This window comes from Corvus hawaiiensis, chromosome 25, assembly GCF_020740725.1.
Source record: "Corvus hawaiiensis isolate bCorHaw1 chromosome 25, bCorHaw1.pri.cur, whole genome shotgun sequence".
Lineage (NCBI taxonomy): Eukaryota > Metazoa > Chordata > Aves > Passeriformes > Corvidae > Corvus > Corvus hawaiiensis.
The window spans coordinates 720,757-740,283 of NC_063237.1; the positions used below are offsets into that span (position 1 = coordinate 720,757).

Sequence of the window (19,527 nt, forward strand, 5' to 3'; positions counted from 1 at the left end):
CGACCCTCAGCAGGCTACAGCCTCCTGCCAGGGAGTTGTAGAAAGGGATAAGCTTCCCTGCCAGCTCGAGCCGGCACCCTGAGTTCCCTCCTCCTCACGGCCGACCGACCACCCATCTATTCCTCCTTTCATCCACCTCTTCCTCCCTCCCTTTTATCCACCTCTCCATCCCTCCCTCCCTGGGCCACCGCCTCCCGCCCGCCCTTCCCGGCGTCGGGGCGGAGCCGGCGGCAGCAGCACCGCGCATGGGCTCCGCCGCCTGTCCCTGAGCCCGAGCGGGAGCGGGGGGCGTGTGCCGGACGCGGATCCCCCTGGCCGGGCCCTCGCGGCCCCTTCCCGGCGGCTCCTCCTCACCTGCGGCAGCCGCGGCCATGGCGCTGCGGGCGGCGGGACGGGGCTGCTGAGCGGCGGTCGGGGCGCGGCCCCGCGGCGGCGGAGCGAGGTGAGCGCGGCCAGCAGAGGGGAGGGCTTGAGGGGACAGGTCGGCATGGCACCGACGGTCGCGATAGTATCGCGATAGTGTCGCGACGGCGCCCTGCAGGTTGTGAGGGCGGCGCTGGGGGTGGGTGATGGGGCGCGCGCCGCGGCCGCTGCCGCCATGGGCGGGAGAGAAAAAGCAAAAAACCCCGAATAAAGCACTCGTGGGGCTGTCGTGGCCGGGTTTTGTTCGTCCCGGGGCTCCCCCCGCTCCCTCCTCCTTTCCCGCCCCTGGAGCTCCACGCGTGCCGCCGGGCTCTCCCGGGTGGATGAAATGGCGTGTGGCCGGGGAACAATCAGTGGCGAGGAGGGATAATGGGCACTGCAGCCCGTGCGGGCCGTCCCCGCGTGGGGCTCGGCGTGGGGACGCGGCTTTGTACCGGCTCCATTGTCCTGCTGCCCTTTGTGGGGCTGCTGGGGGCACGCAGGGTTCGTGTCTGGGGACAGCCCTGTCCAGGGACAGCCCTGTCCAGGGACAGCCCTGTTCAGGGACAGCCCTGTTCAGGGACGGTGTGACACGGAGGAGCGCCCAACAGGTGCTCCATGTGCTCACGGAGGTGCTTTATCCGAATTACCTCGGTGAGCTTCCCGCCCAGTTGCAGAGGGAGGTGAGCGGTGGATGCCGGAGTGAGGTTGGTAGGGAAGGATCCATAACACTTCTGGACTCTGAGTGAGCCGTGGCAGCTTGGGAAAAAGGTAAATGAACCTTTGAAACTCGCACGTGTGTACCCACCTAAGGTGCCGTTTTCCTTCTGCAAACCGTCCGTCGCATCTTATTCTCCCTTGGGAATCTCCTATGGCAAATGGCTGCTCCCGGCCTGACCAAGGGCTGCCGGATTGTACGAAGGTGATGGGAACGAGCCAATTTTTGTTCCTTCTCTGTCCTTTCCACATGAGATGGTGCAGAAAACAGCACTTTGGACAGAGGCTCGGACAGCCTCCAGGGGTGTTGGGCGCCCAGTTTGTTGTGTTGGTCCTGGCACTGGGAAGAATGCAATCGAGAGGAATAGGTGGAAGGGCAACAAGTTAGAAGCTTAAAATGTGCCATTTAATTTCAAGAAACAGCTATAAGTGTGTAATCCAAAGGTTTACCAGACACTCTTCTTTGAAATGAACCGAATGAATTGGTTTCCAAGACTCTTAAAACCTATTTCAAACCTATTTCAAGTGTTTGAGGTTGGAGTTTCTGCAGAATAGGGACAAATATCCAGTATGTGCTTATTGAGAACCATGCAGTTTCTTTCCCACTGCACAGAGGTCTTCTTGTTATAAAATCAGGTTAGCCTTGAGTGAGCAACTTATTTTGACTGATAAGTAAAATATTACATATTCTTCATGATAAAAGAGCAGTATATAGTTCTTGTGCTTGGACTGGTTTGTTTTCATGAAACTTATCAGAGCCTTACCAGGGTGTGTGCATGTGGAGCTGATGGGTCTGTAGTGTTTGAACGCATTGGAGCCAGCTGCAAGAATCAAAATTTTAGTCATTTGAGAGCATATGGTGATAGAGATAATAAAGTGGGGGAAAGTGGGGTCAGTCTGGCAAAATGCAAAACCTATCACTTAGGGAAACGGAACTGAAAGTGTTACTATGGTATTAATGCTCTGTATAATGTACAGAAGAAATATTAGTCCATTGTCAGAAGCAAATAATTGGCCAGTCTTTCAGCTTGTGCTCTTAACCTGAGGTTTGTTTTTTTTAAAGCACTCTTTGTTTCTTCAAAAACTCGACAAATACATCTGAGGCAAGTCAGCAGACATATCACCAGGGAATTGTTTTAGTATTTGGGTTTTATGTCCAGTTTGTAGCTGGATGTTGCAGTGGTTTTGTACCACTTGCTGCTGGTGGGATGTGAAATATGAGGATCACAGACCTTAATAATCTCTTTTCTATAATGCAAAGTGAGGGAAATGATGATGATCATGTTGAATTTAAGGGGGATGATTGCAGTGGTGATTTGCTGGCTGGGGAGAAGATCCCAGAGGGAGTGGAGGAAATCCAACAAAAAAGGGGAATAGTGCTACTTTGGCCATTTTCCCCATGGCTTCTGATTCTTTTGTGAAGTTCTGAAAAGGAAATGTCATTTTGCTGTTTGTGTGCATTGTTTTGCATGAAGTGTCAGACCACATTATGGGGATGATTCCAGTCAACTTCTCCCATTTCAAAATGAACACGTCAAATACCGTAATATGTTTATACAAAAGCTCAGTGTGTTTTGCAGGAGCCCAATATCCATATTTCCAAAAATAAATGATGTTTTTCATACTTTTATTATGGCTAGAGTAGTTTGTGTAGGAGAGAAGAATTGGCCTTTGTGAACTGCTCTCCACCAGTAAGAGGAAGATGTTGGCTTTTTCATGAACTGGGGGATTATTTTCATTTGCACTTCCTCAAAATATTCTTTGCAGTAGTTCTGATTCCAGTGGCTGTGACCAAAGCAAGAGCTATTGTCTCACAGCTGCTGGCTGGTGCCAGGGTAAGGACAGAAAGGGAAGAAGATAGAAGAAGACGTGGGTAAATTTGTACATTTTGGCTGCAGAACCGAATGGGTGCCGTGGGACTGTGAGCACGGGTGGCCTCTGCCAGGTGTGGTGTCCACAGGGCCAGGTCCTCTCGCAGGTGTGCTCCTCACCTGCAGCCCCTGGATCTGGTTTCAGCCTCCCTGTGTGCAGCAGCAGCAGCACTGTGTACCGGCAAGGCTGATGAGCTTGCTGCTCCCGTGGGTCTGATGATGAACCCGGTAGGTCCGAGCTGAGAAGGATACCGACAGAGCCATTCTTCGCCACCAGACTTGTGCAGTAATTTGAACTTGAGCACGTTGGGAGTCTGTGTTTCCAACAGTGGAGGTTGTTCTGCGTCTCTGTTCGGCTCTGGTAGCTGCTCTTGGGATATCTGGTACTGCAGTAAAAGAGAAACAAATTGCAGTGTTTATCAACTTTTAGAGTCCGTAACTGCTTTCCTTGGAAAAATAAGTCATTTTGGTATCTGGGGTGAAGCAGGTCAGCAAGTCTGGGCCGTCGGAGCTTGTGGATTTTCTCAGTGATTTCTATTCTTATGCTAATCCTTTGAGCAGGCTGGCTGAGCACTGTTGGAGAGGAGGGGGTATGCACACCGAGGACACTAAAGAGAAGCCATTTTTTGTACTTATTGTTATGCAGAGTAGGTTTTCCAGCCAACCAGAATTTGGAGAATCGCATACCCCGAGGATGTGATGCTGCAGGTCAGGAGTCATTGAGCAAATCTCACCCGGTGTGGCTGAAACCGTTTCTTTTCAGTAATAATTTTGTGGAGTTTTGTTTGTTTTGCTTAGGTTTTATTTTTGTAAATCCGTGTTGTAGCTGAAAACTTATTGTTATCTTTGCTGCTGAACAATTAAAGTTGGAAAACTTCAGTTTTCAATTTCTAATTATTATGTCGGGTAAGAAGTGTAGGAAGGCAGCAAGACTGTGAGCTGCTCATTTGAATACTTGTTCTGTTTCTGTGTGCGCCTTGCTGTGTTTCTCCCACACTGTCTGCGAGCCCTCAATTCCTGCTGTGTAAAAAGTTTTAGATATATAGATTATTGAGTAGTCTGTGCATGTTCCTGGGGAGGTGTGTGTGCCACTAGAAACCAGGTAAAAGATGTAAATCTCACTCACAAGATTTACTGATTGTATATTTGTTTTCTAAGATTGTTTTAGAAATATGAAGCAATGGAGAAATCTGAGGGAGATGCTCCAAGTTAGGATTTTGTGGCACGGAACAGGACACTGCAGCTGTTTGCAGTCTCTTTCCTGTATAATATCCCCAATAATACATGGGGTGTCTGCAGTACAAAGTGCTGGGGCTGTTAAGCACGTTAAGAAGTGTTTATTTCAGTGGTGTTTTGTGGTTCTGGGGTCTGCGCTCCCTGCAGTAGATCTGCTTATCCATATCTGTGTGTAGTGTTGGATTCTTTGGAAGTGTGCGAAATAATTAAAAACCGCCCTTTAAACTATTTAGTAAATTGGATTTGCTTTGCCGGCAGTGGGACAGGAAGTTAATCGTGTTTAAGCTGATGTTGACTTTTCCAATCTGATTTTCCCTGGGAAGAAACTTTACTACCTAGTTGTTAAACGCACAGTTAATTACCGGCTGATTGGTTAAGCTGATAAACCAATGCTACCAGGTTTACTGTAATCAGGTTGGTAAATGTGCCACGTATGTGCTTCCTCATGCTATTGTCTTGCTTTATGACTAAACCCAGTGTTAACTCTAATCATGCTCACAATTTGAATGTATTTAGTATTGTCAGGTGATGATTGACACTGAAGTTATCATTCACTGGATGTTCTTGCTCTGTGCTTAGTTACAGATGTGTAGGTCTGGAGTTCATAGTGCCATCTCTTAATATTCTATAAGAATATGGCTCAGCAGCTTTTAACCTGTAGTTTAGAAGATAAAATACATCTCCACTTTATAAAATCGTTGTTATAGGCACCCTTATTTTCTTTCAATCTTGTTTCTGTAGCTGTGTTGCAACATTTTGAGTGTGTCCTGACATGTTATGAGGTCAGTGGTTGAAGCAATAGTTGTGCATGAGTTACTGATCAAGGAATCATTCACTCTCAACAGCTGCAGTTGCTGCCCCTCCATCCCATCCCTGGTGTGCCCACGGCTTTTGCCTGACCACATCTCAGTACTGATGTTTGTGGAGAGAAAGCATTGATTTTTAGTGTATCCATTATAACTCATTAAGAATCAGAGGAACTGGAGTTCTCCAATTTCCACCATTAATTCATTAAATCAGGACTGCAAGCACTTTGGAGCCTGGCTTCCTATGGATTTCAGGTTAAAATTAAATGCTTAAATATCCTTGAGGTTTTTTGTTGGATGCAGGGACACTTGGTCAGCCACAGTTGCGGCCTTAGGTCTTCTGGTGGCAGCTCTTCCAGTGGGTGAGTTGTTTTTAAGATACGTGGATGAAAGGTGGTTTTCTAAAAGCTTTGTCATCGCTTACTGGCAGACTGAGAAAATCAGTTTTCCCAAAACAGCTTTGATGGCAAGGTGTTAGGTTGTTATGTGTGGTTTGAAAATTCTTGCTTCTTACAGAAAGACATATTTAATTCTTTGTGTATTTTGTTTATTCATTACTGACTAAAAGCATTTCTATTAAAATGTTAAAGTTAAGTTGTTGCTTTTTTTTTCTTTAATTTCATTAACAGTGTTTCCTGGCATTTGGGAGTTGAACTTTTTGGCCTCAGTACTCAGAATGCTCAAAGTGCCTGTGAGTTCTCTAGGGAAAAAGAGAAGATACAGTGTTTTGAAAACAGTTTGGTTTTTTGGTGCCAGTGTAAAACCAAGAACTTTTCCAAATCTAAATATTATAATTTGGCCATATTCTTACAGACTTCACTAAGGCATAAGCATGGCTATTATGAAGAATATAGCTGGACAACCCTGTTTGTGCACAATTTTAATTGTTGCAAGAGCCCTTGAGTGCTGATATTTACCCTTTTCCTCCTTGTTATGGTTCACGCATGTCTTCATTAGATTTCATAATACCAGTCTTGTGCCAGGCCTTTTGTGTTTGTGTTTTACCAGAAGCATCTCTAGAGAGTCAGCTCCCACCTGCTGGAAGCAATCAGTCTTTTAACAGGGTGATTTCAGTAGTTTTTAAAATTTATTTTGACTTCAGAAAGACTGTTAGCTTGCTCGATAGTGCACCTTGCTTGCTCTTCGCCCCAAATTTACATAGCAGCTGATACAATCTGATGGAATCTTTACAAATTTTATCAACAATTTCCATATCAACTTTTCATGGACCATGAATACATTTCAGTAACTGCTTTCCATAACTTGCCCTGATGATTATCATCTTATCCCTTACACTGTCTGGGATAGAAATGAAAATTGCTGTTTGGGTATCATGATTTATTTCTAATGCTTATATATATATGTGTGTGTATTTTTAGGTATTGATGATGGTACCACTTTTGCACTAAAATATAAAATGTAGGTTTTTTGTAAAATTCACAAATGAATGAGCAATAGCTATAAATATTCAGATAAACCAAAAAGAATTCTTTGGCACAATCTGTAAACCAAAATGTGTCTCTTCTTCCTCTCTTCTAGGAATATGCAGAGGTGTAATATGTTCCCTGGAGGTTGAATCAGTAAGGAGTAGTTGGTTTTTATTTCAGCAAAAGTTCTGATAATTTATTTTTGGAAGTGTAAATGACATTCCATAGTCCTCCTGTTGCACGATGCACAAGGCAAGCTTCAGATGTAAAGTTCAGTCATTGGTAACTGCTGCAGCTTATTTCATTGGAGAAACAGGAACAAAAGTTTGTTTGTAACTACTCTGGAACTGAGAACAAAGGCTGCGGAGACCTTTGAACCTTTGTGGCTGTGCATCTGAAGGAGGAATTGTTCAGGAATGGGAAAAACTGCCAGAAGACCAGGGATCTGCTTTTCCCCGACATCTTTCTCCAGCAGTGTTCAATGACCGCATTTAAAGCAAAAAAACAAGAAGTTGGTTAATTGGAAGTCTCCCTGACTTGTTCTTCCCACCAAGCTCTGATTTGATAATCAAGCATGCAGGGATGGTTATTCTTACTTTTTTTTCACCAAGGCAAGCTTTGAACAAATGAGTGTGTATGCTCTCTTTCAGGAGAAAACTTAATGATTGATTGCATCCTTAAACATTTTGTTCTCTCTCAAATGTTCTGTGCTAGGGATTCTGGCATGTGAAGCAATTTGTTTCTCCTGCTTCCTGGTGTTGTTCTGACTTCACAATTATTTTTCATTCACTGGTAGCTGTCTGCTCAAGACGGGAGGGAATTCTCAGTGTTCCGAAGAAATTGTTACTTCTTTGCAAAATGTGTTGACTGGCACGTTGGGTCTCCAGTGGGTTGTCCAGCGTGAAGGTTCTGCTGCAGGCAGCGATTTGTGCCTTATCATTCACCTTCATGCATTTTACAAGGCTTAAGCAGAGGATGGGCTGCACTGGATGAACAGATTCTCCAAATTGCTTCGTGCACAGGGAAAGAAACCACAGTATTGAGGGTTAATTATTTTTCCTTGAGTAGTGAACATAACACACCAGCTGGAAAAAACACGGTTGTTCATTTATATTTCTCAGCCTGGACATGCAGCTCGTAAGTGTGCTCAGGCACGCGTGTAATGTGCATGTCTGCCCCTCTTTCTCCTGCTGGAGAAACACTCTGTGCTGCTCTGCAGCTCTTTGGACAGAAGGGACAAGCTGGGTTTACCCCTTAGGAATTGAATTAGGTACAAAACAAGTGGAGGCATGGAATGAGGCCTGGAATCTGGTTGTCTTGGTGTAGCCACCCTTGGAGAGGATGCTCCACACCAGTTTGCAGGTAGGGGATGTTCGTGGCTGCAGCCACCTGAGTGAGAGCTTTTCTCGGGGTGTTCCTTGCATCTCTGGTCCCCAGAAAAGCACAGAAGGAATTGTGAAAGCTCCAGATACCAGAAAGAAGAGTTAGCCATCGGGGTTGATTTAGCTGACAGATAAGTATTTTAAGCGGTGATTGTTCTTGATGCTAAAGAGGAAAAAAATCCATTTCTCTCACATTATTAGGGGCTTCCAGTCCTTCCCCCCTTTTTACTTTTCCCTGAGGGATGCACACATGGGGTGGCACTCAGGGTAAGGCTGGTGTAGATCCTTGTTGTATGTTCAGCCTGCCTTTTCAGCTGTCCTAATGACAGTAGCTCTCATATGTCTTGTCTTGCTTCTTAAAACTGTTGGTCTCTTTCTAACCTTTGGCTGCAGTTTCTGTGAAATTAGGCTGGGCTGTAGGGAAGTTCAGCTCTGCCAACCTGGCTCCCAGGAGCAGGGGAAAACTGTGGTGGTTGCCCGTGTCTTTGAAGTTCTTTATGGGATATGAGTTGTCACTGTGCTCTTGACTTTCTCCCCTGTTAAGATGTGCAGCAGCTTGAGCTGCTCAAGTAACCTACATTCAATCATCCATACACAGAACAATTGCCAGTTGCAGAAGGAAGCCAATACACCCGTGGCTATTTAGTTACGTAGCCATCCTGTGTTAATTTAAGAAGAATGTAGCTGTCTGGAGTACAGCTTAGGGGCTTTCTTAACAGTTTCACCTAGATTGCAAGAAAACTTAGTTCTGTGATTGCATCCTTTGCTATAGGTACCCTTTGCATTTCCTGTTTGGCAAATGCCAGGGTTAACAATTAAACCACAGTTAACATCTATGATTAAAACTGGAAATGAAAACATATAGATCGGTGTTTTAGAAAACTTAATTTGTCAGTTCTTATCTCTAGCAAACGTGTGGAGGAGGGATGCCATATGGCTGCTAAATGTAACTCAACTTGCTCCTGACAGCAGTTGAAAAAGTACAGAAGTTCACAATCTGGTATCTGTGTTGTTAATAAGAATGTGCTGCAGACTTGGAGTGCAGACTAAGGTAATGGGAGGAGAGCCAAAAAGTAATCCAATAAAATATAAGTATTTCCTGTGGTAGGTGGTGGGGGCTGACACACTGGGGAGGTGCTCTGCATCCGGCAGGCACTGGACCCTTTCTCAGCAGTGTCTGTGCAGTGGAAAAGTGGCAGGAGCTGCCCAGTCACACAAGTTTTCACTGCTCGCCACCCTCGAGGTCCAACAGCTCCTATCCTTGTTTGCTTTAAATATTTGCACTGCTGCAGCCTGGTGCTGGGATGGTGGAGAACTCAATCTGCTGCAACTGTGTGAATAAGATCAGGAAGACAGGCCTGTGGTGGCAAGGCTTGAGAGTAATTATTCACAACTTTTAATTCTGTTTTTTAAATTTTTGTTAATACTAACCATTTGTGGCTTTTTGTGTAGACATGCTGCCAAAATACATGTGATTCCATGTTTTAAGAATACAACTATAATTGAACTACAGGAGCATTTCTAGTAAATGTTTTCAAATTGTATCTGTGCATGCGTTTCCAGGAAGTGTAAGTGTACATCATACACTGTGAAATTATGATATTTCTTTGTATTTTTCAGCAGTGGATATTTTTGTGAAATACTTTGATTGTGAAATACTAATCTATATAGGAGATTGGTCATTTTCTGATGGGAAAACCTGTGAAGAAAGCAGAACTCCAAAATACTTGTGATTTCTTCCCCCTCCAAAAAAAAAAAAAAAAATTACCCACTGTGCCGTACTGTTGTTCTCGCTCCTCTTTTTGAATGCAAACATCCAGAATAGGTGTTGAACTGATTCAGCAAAGCACTTTAGTATATGTTTAATGTTATCCTGTGAATAATCCAAGGGCTTCTGATAGGATAAAAGGCATTACTGAAATGATGCAGAAATATCTGATAGGAAAAGCTTATCATGGAAAAGAATCGGAAGAGAAACTCTATCGGTTATATTCTTTCAGGCCTTTAAAATATTTCAAAGGGATGAGTATAGACTTTCTGATGGGGTTTTGATGGCTAAAAATGCAGTTATGCAAATCACAGCTTGTTGGGGCAGGGAGAATTAATTTATGCACTTGAACATGTGCTCGTCCACTGTTTTCTCTGTGAAGTTGAATTATAGGCAACAAGAATGTGCTTTGTTGTTCTTTAATAATAAATAACAGCATAGCAGTTTTGATCTTCAAAGCACTGCTCAGACCTTAATTAATCTTCATAATAGTCCTGTGAGAGACTTAAAAATACTCCTTACCCTTTTGGACAAGGAGCTCTTTAGCATGGAGATGTTGGAGGGTTTGCTCTGGGCCACATTGTCAGGGCCAGCTGGGACAGTTGCTCAGAGATTCCTGGCACTGGGAGCTTTGGCTGCTTCTGGAGGCTGTATTGCTTTTCTCATTTATGTGTTAAAACTTCAGAAAAATTTGAATACATAAAGAACTGCAGTTCTAAATTATTTTGGATTTCCAACTGAGTGTTAACTTATGCATATGCATGTTGGAATTTCCCTGTTGAGTATTTCTGTAGGCAGAAAGTGCCGAAGGTCTGTGTGTGTGCTGTTGTGTGGGAGCAGGTGTGGAAAACTGCACTTCAGAAAGCCTGGGTCGCAACTTCGGTGTGACAAGGTGGAAAATAAAAGTAGTAAGGCTTTAGAGTCTGTAGAACACAGCATAAATACATAGAAAATGTCTCTCAGTCTGCCTTCCCTAATCTTCCTAAGTATTTGTGTTCAAAGTAAGGAGAAGAATAGATAAAATAGAACAGAAGAATAGATGTTGATTTTCAAGGTTTTTCCAAGGTAATTGCTGTTTGGAGTTTTAAAACAGATTTAGTACATTGCCTACATTTGGAGAATAAAATAAGAATGGCAAAATTAACTGAGACTGTTCAACTCACCTGAAAAAACAGTTCAGAAGGAATTATAATGTAAAGTCTTGAAATAATCCTGTGTGATCAGTGGGATCCAGGTTTGTTACACATGCATTTTTCTCACAAACAGTGGGAGGGAGTTCATTGAGAACTGGTTACTGCTGCAGATAAGGAACCCAAAACATGAGCTGTCAGGAGAAATGCAGAGATGTATCACAGTATTCACATCTGTGTTTCCTTCTGGCATAACAGACCCAAGGGCAGAATGTTTAATGTTTTGTTTAATACTATGTAAACTCAAAACAGCTTTTCAGAAACTGGGATGCTTCAAAATCATGAGTAGCCCCTGACTGGTGTTTTTGTACTGAGCTCTGTGAATGCTCTGACGTTGTAATTTCTGCTGGAGGTTGCACCAGTTTGCATGAGGAATGAACGTGGGACTGGCTGTCGAAGCAGAAAGCTGACAACCCGTTAAACAGGTCTGAAGGATTCCTCAGCATGGAGAGCAAAGCCAGCAGAATCCTGGAGCCAAACGCCAGAAAAGCCTGGTGCACTTAACCTGGTGACCTTGTCATCTTGGAGAAACCTGGCAGGATGATGCTCCCCGCGCTCTTCTTTGGGTGAAGGTCTTTTCAGCATCCCCTGCTGGGCAAATTATTTGGCCCATGGGTTCCCAGGAGGAATCTGTGAAGTGTTTAAATGTCTTTTTAAAATTCATTAGAAATGCAGTGACTTAGGCTGACTCAAGGGTCCATATGGATACTGCAGTTTGTTTGGAATGCAAGGTGCAAATAAAATGTCCAGATGGAAAAGTTGTGAGAAGTTTCAAGAGTTCTGAACTATCAAGTCTAATCTTATATTCTAAATTCTGTTGAGATTTTTATTAGCAAAATTTTGCAAATAACATGTTTAACTATGTTGGGTTTATGTGTTCTGTTCTCCCACATTTTTGATAGATTAGAGCAGCAAATCTTGATTTAACAGAGGGCAGAATATATCCTCGTTAGGGAACTGCAGCCCCATAACCCATACAACGCATGAGGTGTAAAATCTTCCCTAAGTCTTCCTTCTCTGACTTTGTTACTTCATTTCTGGAGGCTTCTCAGGTGTTCAGAGTGATACATTAAACATCAACAAGCAAGTTGGAAAATAATTTGTGTATTTTAGTTTCCTAGGTACTGTGACAATAAGGAAAGATTTTGATTGCTGAATAAGCACGCGGTTCTGCACCAGCTGTGTCTGATAACTGATAAGAGAAATCCCATGGGATGAGCTTTGGGATAGGCAGAGATCTGCTGCCTTCTGAAGCACACACTGCAGAAATGCTTCTGGTTAAAAATTACTGCAGTTATTGAACTTGCTTACCTTTCACAAGTTTTTAAAGCTATTTATGCAAATAGCATCTTCAGAAAGATGACAGTAATACCCAGGAGTTGTTTCTTGTGGGGGTTTCATGCCTCCTTGAACTAATTTCTGGCCCTTACTGTGTGCATACACGTGTAGTGCTCCTGCATCTTCTGAGAAAGGTCTTTTCTTCCCTCCCTGCAAGGCATTCATCATGCTGCACGAGAGCCAGCTTCTGGGAGTGTGTTGACACTCACATGGTCTTAAAATGAAGAAAAATCTCATTCCTCATTAGCATTACTGATAGTTTATCTACCAATAAGGACTTCTAGAAATGAAGTTGGAGGTATTTGACGTGTTAATTCATGGCCATGTATAGATGAGTTAAAATATTCATTTCTGAATGACAATTCTTGTCTGAAATTTCATTAGCACATCACTAGACAAAAGGCTGTGTGAGGGGCTGGACAGTGTATGGGTGAGAGTTGAAAGACCTCACCGTTGTATTTAATGTTCCTAAATAACTTCATAGGCAACTTGTTCTCTCCCCAAATGCTGCATGTTCTAAATCGGACTAATCTGTGTGGTGTTCAGATCCATACAACAGGCCTTGCAGAGCTCAGGGAAGCGGTGCATGGATTTTCTCCAGTTGGTTCGGCAGCTCTTGAGCTCAGCAAGTCCAACAAATCAGTAATTCCAAAGAACTCAGGTTGTTCTTTTCGCTTAAGGTGGTGGCGAAAACATAATCTTTGTTTCAAGTGGGAGTAGTGTGTGGGTTCAGTGAGTGTGGTCTTAACTCTGCTCGTATCAGGCACTGTTTTTTTGTGGAGTAGATTGACACCTTCTGAGCACTGAACTCCTGCCCTGTATTTGCCTGATGTTTGAAAGGATTAATGCACGGACAGTGTGTGGATTTTTGTGTCGCTGCTTGTTCCTGCTTGTGTGGGGAAATACGATGTGTAGCTTCAGAGAATGGTTTTTGAGAGATGATTTGTGAAGGTTGTTTGCTGACTGACATATGGCGCGGCATACGGTGCTATTTACCACCTCGGAGCCTGAACTTACAGGGAAATGATTTTCTTTTTTAAACATTTAACTCTATTAAGTACTTGTAGACATCTTCCAGCATTGCCCCGGCCAAGTCAATTTACACTTTCCTTTTATTCTGCTTGTCCCATCTGTGACTGTTTGTTTTCTTCCCTTCTTTATTCTATAAATAGGTTTTAGAGTTTCAAGGACTGAGGGTCTCAGTAGCATCAAGCACTTGCAGATCTCTCTTAGCTTTTTACCTGCAGCTTCCAAGGTGTCTTGTCTCAGATCTTCCTATGATGTGGAAATGGAAGCTAGGCCAACTGCTGGACTGGAAAAATGCTCTCTAATACAGCCTGGTGTAATGTCATCTTTCCAAGTCATCCCTAGTTCTCCTCTGGAATAGCAAACTTTGGAAACAGCGTTAGTGATGAAGAAAGGATGTCAAGAGGTGCCATTTTTTTGTTAAAAATCTGGTTTGTAGTGAAAGAGGCAAAACATAACACGGGACAAATTATTATCTTAAAACTTGGGCAAATGGAGCTTTGAGATGATGGAGTTTCTGGAGGAGTACATCAATCCTTTTTGCCCTGGTGGGAGATGTTGAAATGAAAAGGCTTCAAAGGGAGAAAAATGCTCTGGGCTTTTCCAGGCACAACTCCTGATTACCATAGAAGTTGCTGTTGGGTTTGCTGTCTTCCAGCTGGGCAATACCAGTAGGTACTGCAATTAAGATACTATTTATTTGCTTTTATATTATTGCTTTTTAAACAAATACATTAAGGTTTTCCCTTTTATATGCAGAACTGCAAATTTTAAGAACATGAACAGAAGTGAAACAAATGCTTAAGTGTAGATTTACATAAAAGAGACATGAAAGAAGGACCTGAAATATACAGGGGGGATGGCTTGTGTTTTCTGAGCTTGGTTCCGTCTCTCTGGCTTACATTAGTGTCATTTCCCTAGCAATTTTTCAGAAGGAGAAATTAAGAATGTATACAAACACTTTGGGAATGTTTCCTCTGCTCTGATTTACTTCTGCCTCCTCCAGTCTCGCTGGGAACATTCTGATTGAAGTGTGAGTCTATATCCCCATAAAACAGTGTCAGGATCTGTCCCACTCCCTCTGAGCAATCAGTCACCTTGTGAACATTCCTGTAGAGAGAAAGCAATAAATGTTTCTCCTCCCCCATTCCTTGCCTACTCTGTCTTTTTCTTTTTTTCCCTGAGTCATAAGGAAATGGTGGTAAAAGCTCTAAGCAATAAACCTGTATAGACTGCTACAGCTGCTGCTTAAATGTTAAAGTGGCAGAAAATTTTGAAGTGAAGGTCCAGCCTCCACCACTTTCCTGTATTTCCACTCTATCCCAGCTATATGGATAGAGAATCTCATTCCAGGAGGCTAAATGTTGGTACTTGTAATATTTTTAATACAAATGGTAAGCAGCATGTAAAGGAAAGGGGTTTTTACTTAGGTTATTAAGTTCTTTGTGGTGTGAGGCTCTTTCACACAGCAGAGAAAAGTATTCTCTACTTATTTGAAGCTTTGCGAAGATTAAAAGATTCTAAACAGAAAAATCTGTGTGGATTTGTCATTTACAAATTTGTTTCTTCAAACAAGTGTTTATAACATGCAGAAGAGATTAAGAATGTCAGAACTGCACAATAAGGAGGAGGCAACGTAGGTGTCTAGTCTGATGCTTAAAATACAGAAGACAACTTTTGGAGGCTTTCTTAACTAGGTAAAACATCCTTGTGAAAGTGTTTAAGTGAGGACTGGTTTTGCTTACAGAGGCCATACATTTAAATAAGCTTAAAATGTAAACACAACTGCATGCCTTCATGAAGACGTAAACCAACATGCCTTACATGTTCCACTCCTCTCCCACTGGGACTTGGTGCCATCCTGAGTTTGCCATATGATGCCTTTTTGTTGGTAATCAGGTGAATTGTCAATGGTTTGAGGTGTGACTGTGTGTTACCCTGCATGCTGAATGTTATGTGATTAAAAACCTGGTGCCATAGTAAAATCAGCTGATTGCGGTATCAAAGGGTTCCCTGCCTGAAGGAATATTGCAATGTCATCAGTCTGGTAGTCTCCTCCTTTTCCTATCTGTGGATGTTCTTTCCAGGATCTTGGAATTCAGTGGAGGTGGAAGATGACACACCAAGTCGGAGAGACCTTGTGCTCACAGCTCAGCCATTCCCAAAAGAGGGATAGCACAGGAACAGCCACCTGCCAGTGGCCATAAGGGCCACTACCTCAGTGCTGCTGGTGTTGAAGGGACTTCTTTGTGATGGAAATGTCACTGGAACCCTGCTGACCCTCAGCTGGAGATCATTAAAACACATGGTCCAGGTGTGCCAGTGCCTAAACCCCCCTGGCTTTCTGTAGGGCATGTATGTCCATGAGGAGGGGATTCCACCAAGGCTCCAGCTGCCTCCAAACCAACGGACAAGCCAATTTAAGATATCAGCAGAAAGGAAATGTGTTTGAAGTTCACCAGATCCAGTTCCAGTTGGTACTTTCTTGCAAAGCCAAACTTCCGTGGAGTTTCAGTTCTGATTCTATAGCATTGGTCACCGAAGCACCAACTGCCTGCCAGCTGTAACCCAGCTGGATGCTGCAGCCTTGAACTTCTATCCCTGTCTTTCTTTCACTGCTGTTCAATTTTTCAGGATTTATCAGATCTGTGTGTTTTACTAAAGCGTGGCAGAGCTATCTCATTCACTTCCCTCAAGATATTTCTTTTGTCAAACTGCAGAATGTGCTGCTTTGCTTCAGTAGAACCTGAAAGCTGAATTTGAACATTTTCCTAAGGTTCTGAAAATAAACCTTTCTGAAGGTTAAAAAAAAAAGGGTTGTCAAATTAATTTCGTGTTCTTTTAATTTAAAATTATTTATTTATTTAGCCATGTTATTAGAAGCTTTTTAGGTTGCTTTTTTTTCTCTTCCTAGTGTAGAAAGCAGAGATTAAATGGCCATGTTTTGGAAGTGGGGATAAATCTCTCTGAAGTGGCCTTTCCTCAGCCTTGATGTCCATCCTTTGGAGGAAATGTTGACAGAGCAGTAATGTTTGTGCATCCTTTGATGTATGAGGGTTTGACAACTCAAACTCACGGTTGCTTTAAATAGTCCCAAATATTACTTTGAAGCAAGAGGAGCAGGAAAGGCGAATGACTGATGAGACAAATTTCCTTAATAACTTCCCATTTAGCCAAAAAATAAACTGGTTTTCATCTAACATTCCTCATTTATAGCAAGGCTGAGACCCATGTTAAGTGTTTCTACAACATGCTCCAAAATCAGCTTCTGAACAAATAAATCACTTGCCTGTGGCTGGTTTGTTTTTTCATCAAGTTATAAATGCAGATTCCTGAAGTGCTTTTGTTGAAGCAACTTTATTTTATGTTAATTAAAAATATAGGGCTGCTGCTTTATATTGCTGGCTTTTGAGGGGCAGGTCTGCAGTATAGAAATGAAGCAACTGTTTGGGTTTTGCTTTTTTTAAAATTTCTTGTGGAAATCTCTGAAGCTCTTCTGGTTAACTTTGAGTGGATTTGTGCTGCTGTCCTTTGAAGAACCGAGCAGTGTGTTTTCGTAGGTGATGAAATGGGAGTGTGTATTTTGGGTGCAGCAATCCTGCACGTCCCCTGCACAGCTCAAGCCTGGTCTGTACCATGACAACTCTGTGGTGTAAAATCCACTATTTTAAAATACAAAATATGTTAAAGAATTGCTGTTGCTGAGCAGACACCTATCAAGGTGAGTGGCCTTTAAATATGATTTACTGTTGAGAGTATCTGTCATCTGAATGTTATAAAAAATATTTCTGAATTACAGAATTGTAGGGACAGTGGAGAGGGTTGAATCTTTGAGTAAGTAATTTTTAACTGTGCTGTTTCTGACAGTTGAAATGTTATTGACCAAAAACATATTTATGTTTGTTCAGCACGAGTGTTCTTCTCTGTAAGAGTCACCATCTGTCTCATTTCTTCTGCATCTGTGGGTATTTTTTGTTTTTTCTTTAACTCTGGGTAGACTTATTTTTAGAATCTGTATTAGGTGATTAGTAGTTGTGGTTTGTTGCAGGTTTTTTTCTTTTTAAAAAGAAAACAAAATTTCAATTTATTACTTAATACAGTTTTTAACTCTTTCCCCCAGTGGTTTGATACTCCCCCAGTGTTTGGTTATGGTATTAAGCCATGAGCCATCGAGTTATTTCAGCTGCAGTGAGAGATTATCATCTTCTCACTGCCTCTTGCTGTCCCCCCAGGCTGGCACATGTTGTCACTCCTTAACCCAATTCTGCCAGAGCTCTCTGGGTTAGAAATACCCCAGACCATGTTGAGAAGTCCAGGGAGTAAATCCCAGCTACTCCTGTCGTGTTGGGCCAGCAGCAGCAGCATTGAGTTCAGTATTAGCTTTAATTTCTGTGTGTCTTTCCCGCAGCTGTGCTCCTGCTGACTTCAAATGGGTTTGAAATTGTTCAGCATTTAGGAAGAAGCAGCAGCATCTGGTAAAACCAACACGCAACAGTGTAGTGGTTCCAAGGTCTCCCAAGTACTGGAACAGAGGTCAGCGTGGGAAAACTTTTAGAGGGAATTCTAGTCCCTAAAGTGTTGGAAAAAAGCACTTCCAGTGTCAATGGAGATTTGCTAGGAGCAAAAAATCTTTGGTATGTCAAGCAAGATGCTGCAAATAGTGTTGTTTATCAATTTATTTATCTATTTAATCTCCCCCCAGGGGATTTCATAGTTATCTGCTTTTTGGAGATAATTTTGGAAAGGATATCTTCACTTTTCATGGGTGTTGATGATCGTTGGTTGTTTCTTTTTAGAATTGTTAAAGCACCACTTTTCAAAGAATCAGAGAATATTCTGAGTTAGAAGGGACCCCACAAGGATCGTGAAATCCAACTTTTAAGTGAATGGTCCATACAGGGGTCGAAGCCACAACCTTGGCATTATTAATTTTCCACACTGCTTTTAAATGTCTTTTTCTGTTTTGAGAACAAAGCATTCATTATATGGCTCGTGATGCGAGGTTTGCAGAACTTAGTGGAATGAACATGATACGGCTTGAAATGATACAGTGGAAAAAAATCCCTGGCTCAAGGTAGTTTTAAAACCAAATGAATTAATTTTCTGTGCCTCTGACTGATGTTAATGTGGTGCTTTGGTGGTTTTTCCCCTTTTTGTTACTCCCTTAAAAGCTTCAAGGAGCTACCAGGTAACTTGTGGCCTTAGAGAGCACAGTGCCTTCATGCGTAGCTGAAATTTCCTAAGTAAGATCTTGTCAGCTTTAAACAGAGAGAGAAGGCTCAGGCAGGTGTCAGCAGTGACAGTTTCAGTCACCGTTTTCATGGCTCCTGTGTAAGTACCAGCAGGACACGTTGTAGAATATTATTTAGGATGATGGACCTGAGTCAAAGAAGGACATTTTAAATTCACTGTCTGAAGGAGTCGTTTTGTGGCTGTGTGGGTATTTGAGCCAACATGAACCACACCTGAAATGGATTTGTTTTCCTATTGTAGAGCTGTTGGTGATTCATTTGCATTTTGTGGCAGGTTAGTTGCAGCCTTCATTAATGAGTGTTCTGAATCCTTTAATTGAGCTCTTTCACATAATTTGTACATTCAGAAACTTTAAAATGCATGGAGGGGATGGGGAACAATGTTTTTCACAGCATTTCAGAAAAAATGTAATTACTGTTACTGAAATTTTGCATTCAAGACCAACAGGACTTTAGGGCTGTATCTTCCTCACGTGGTTTTAGTTCAAGACTTTTTTATGTTTGCTCCAGTTTCTTTTCTTTGCTAATAAACTGGTTGGCGTCCAAGTTAAATAAGTCAACCATCTTGTTTTTAAAAATGCGTTTTTAAAAATCCTCTGCCTGGTTTATCTGCAGTAGAAGAGAATCTGGCCAGCCCAGCCTGTGCTCCAGGCTCAGCCCTTTCCAGCTCTGGGAATGAGCTATGCTGACTTCATGGGAAAGGGAAAGCTTTCAAGTGAGTGGGTTTTGCTCAGCTCCCTTTACAAGCCTTCACACTTCTGGAGGTGCAGAAAGCCAAACATTTCAGCAACAATTTGCTTCGTTCCCACTGCTCACCGAAGCTGCAGATGCACTTGATTTAGGACAGTGCTCCAGCGCTGCTGAACCACCAGCACAGCCCCGCGGGTTCAAGGCAGTGCATGCATTTAACTTGAAGCATATGCTGAGCTGAAATGGAATGTAAACCAGGATATTAGTGGATTTTGTCAATTCTACCCCATTGCTCTGTACTTTTAGGAGTAAAAGGGCATTTTGCCTGTGCTTGTCTATTCTTCTTTGTTACCTTTTAAGATTTAGAGGGTTTTTTTTTTCTGAATAGGAAATAGTCGAACTACATAGAAATGAATTCACCA

The 19,527-nt window shown here is 42.6% G+C and overlaps 1 protein-coding gene across 1 annotated transcript in view; it reads left to right on the forward strand.

The window, feature by feature from the left end:
- The first annotated feature begins 258 nt into the window (after positions 1-258).
- The window catches only part of ARHGAP32 (Rho GTPase activating protein 32), a 239,498-nt gene continuing 220,229 nt past the window's right edge, over positions 259-19,527 (forward strand). Inside the window, exon 1 of the mRNA XM_048328557.1 lies at positions 259-442. The gene's annotated coding sequence lies outside the window, so the exon portion shown is untranslated. The remainder of the gene's footprint in view (positions 443-19,527) is intronic.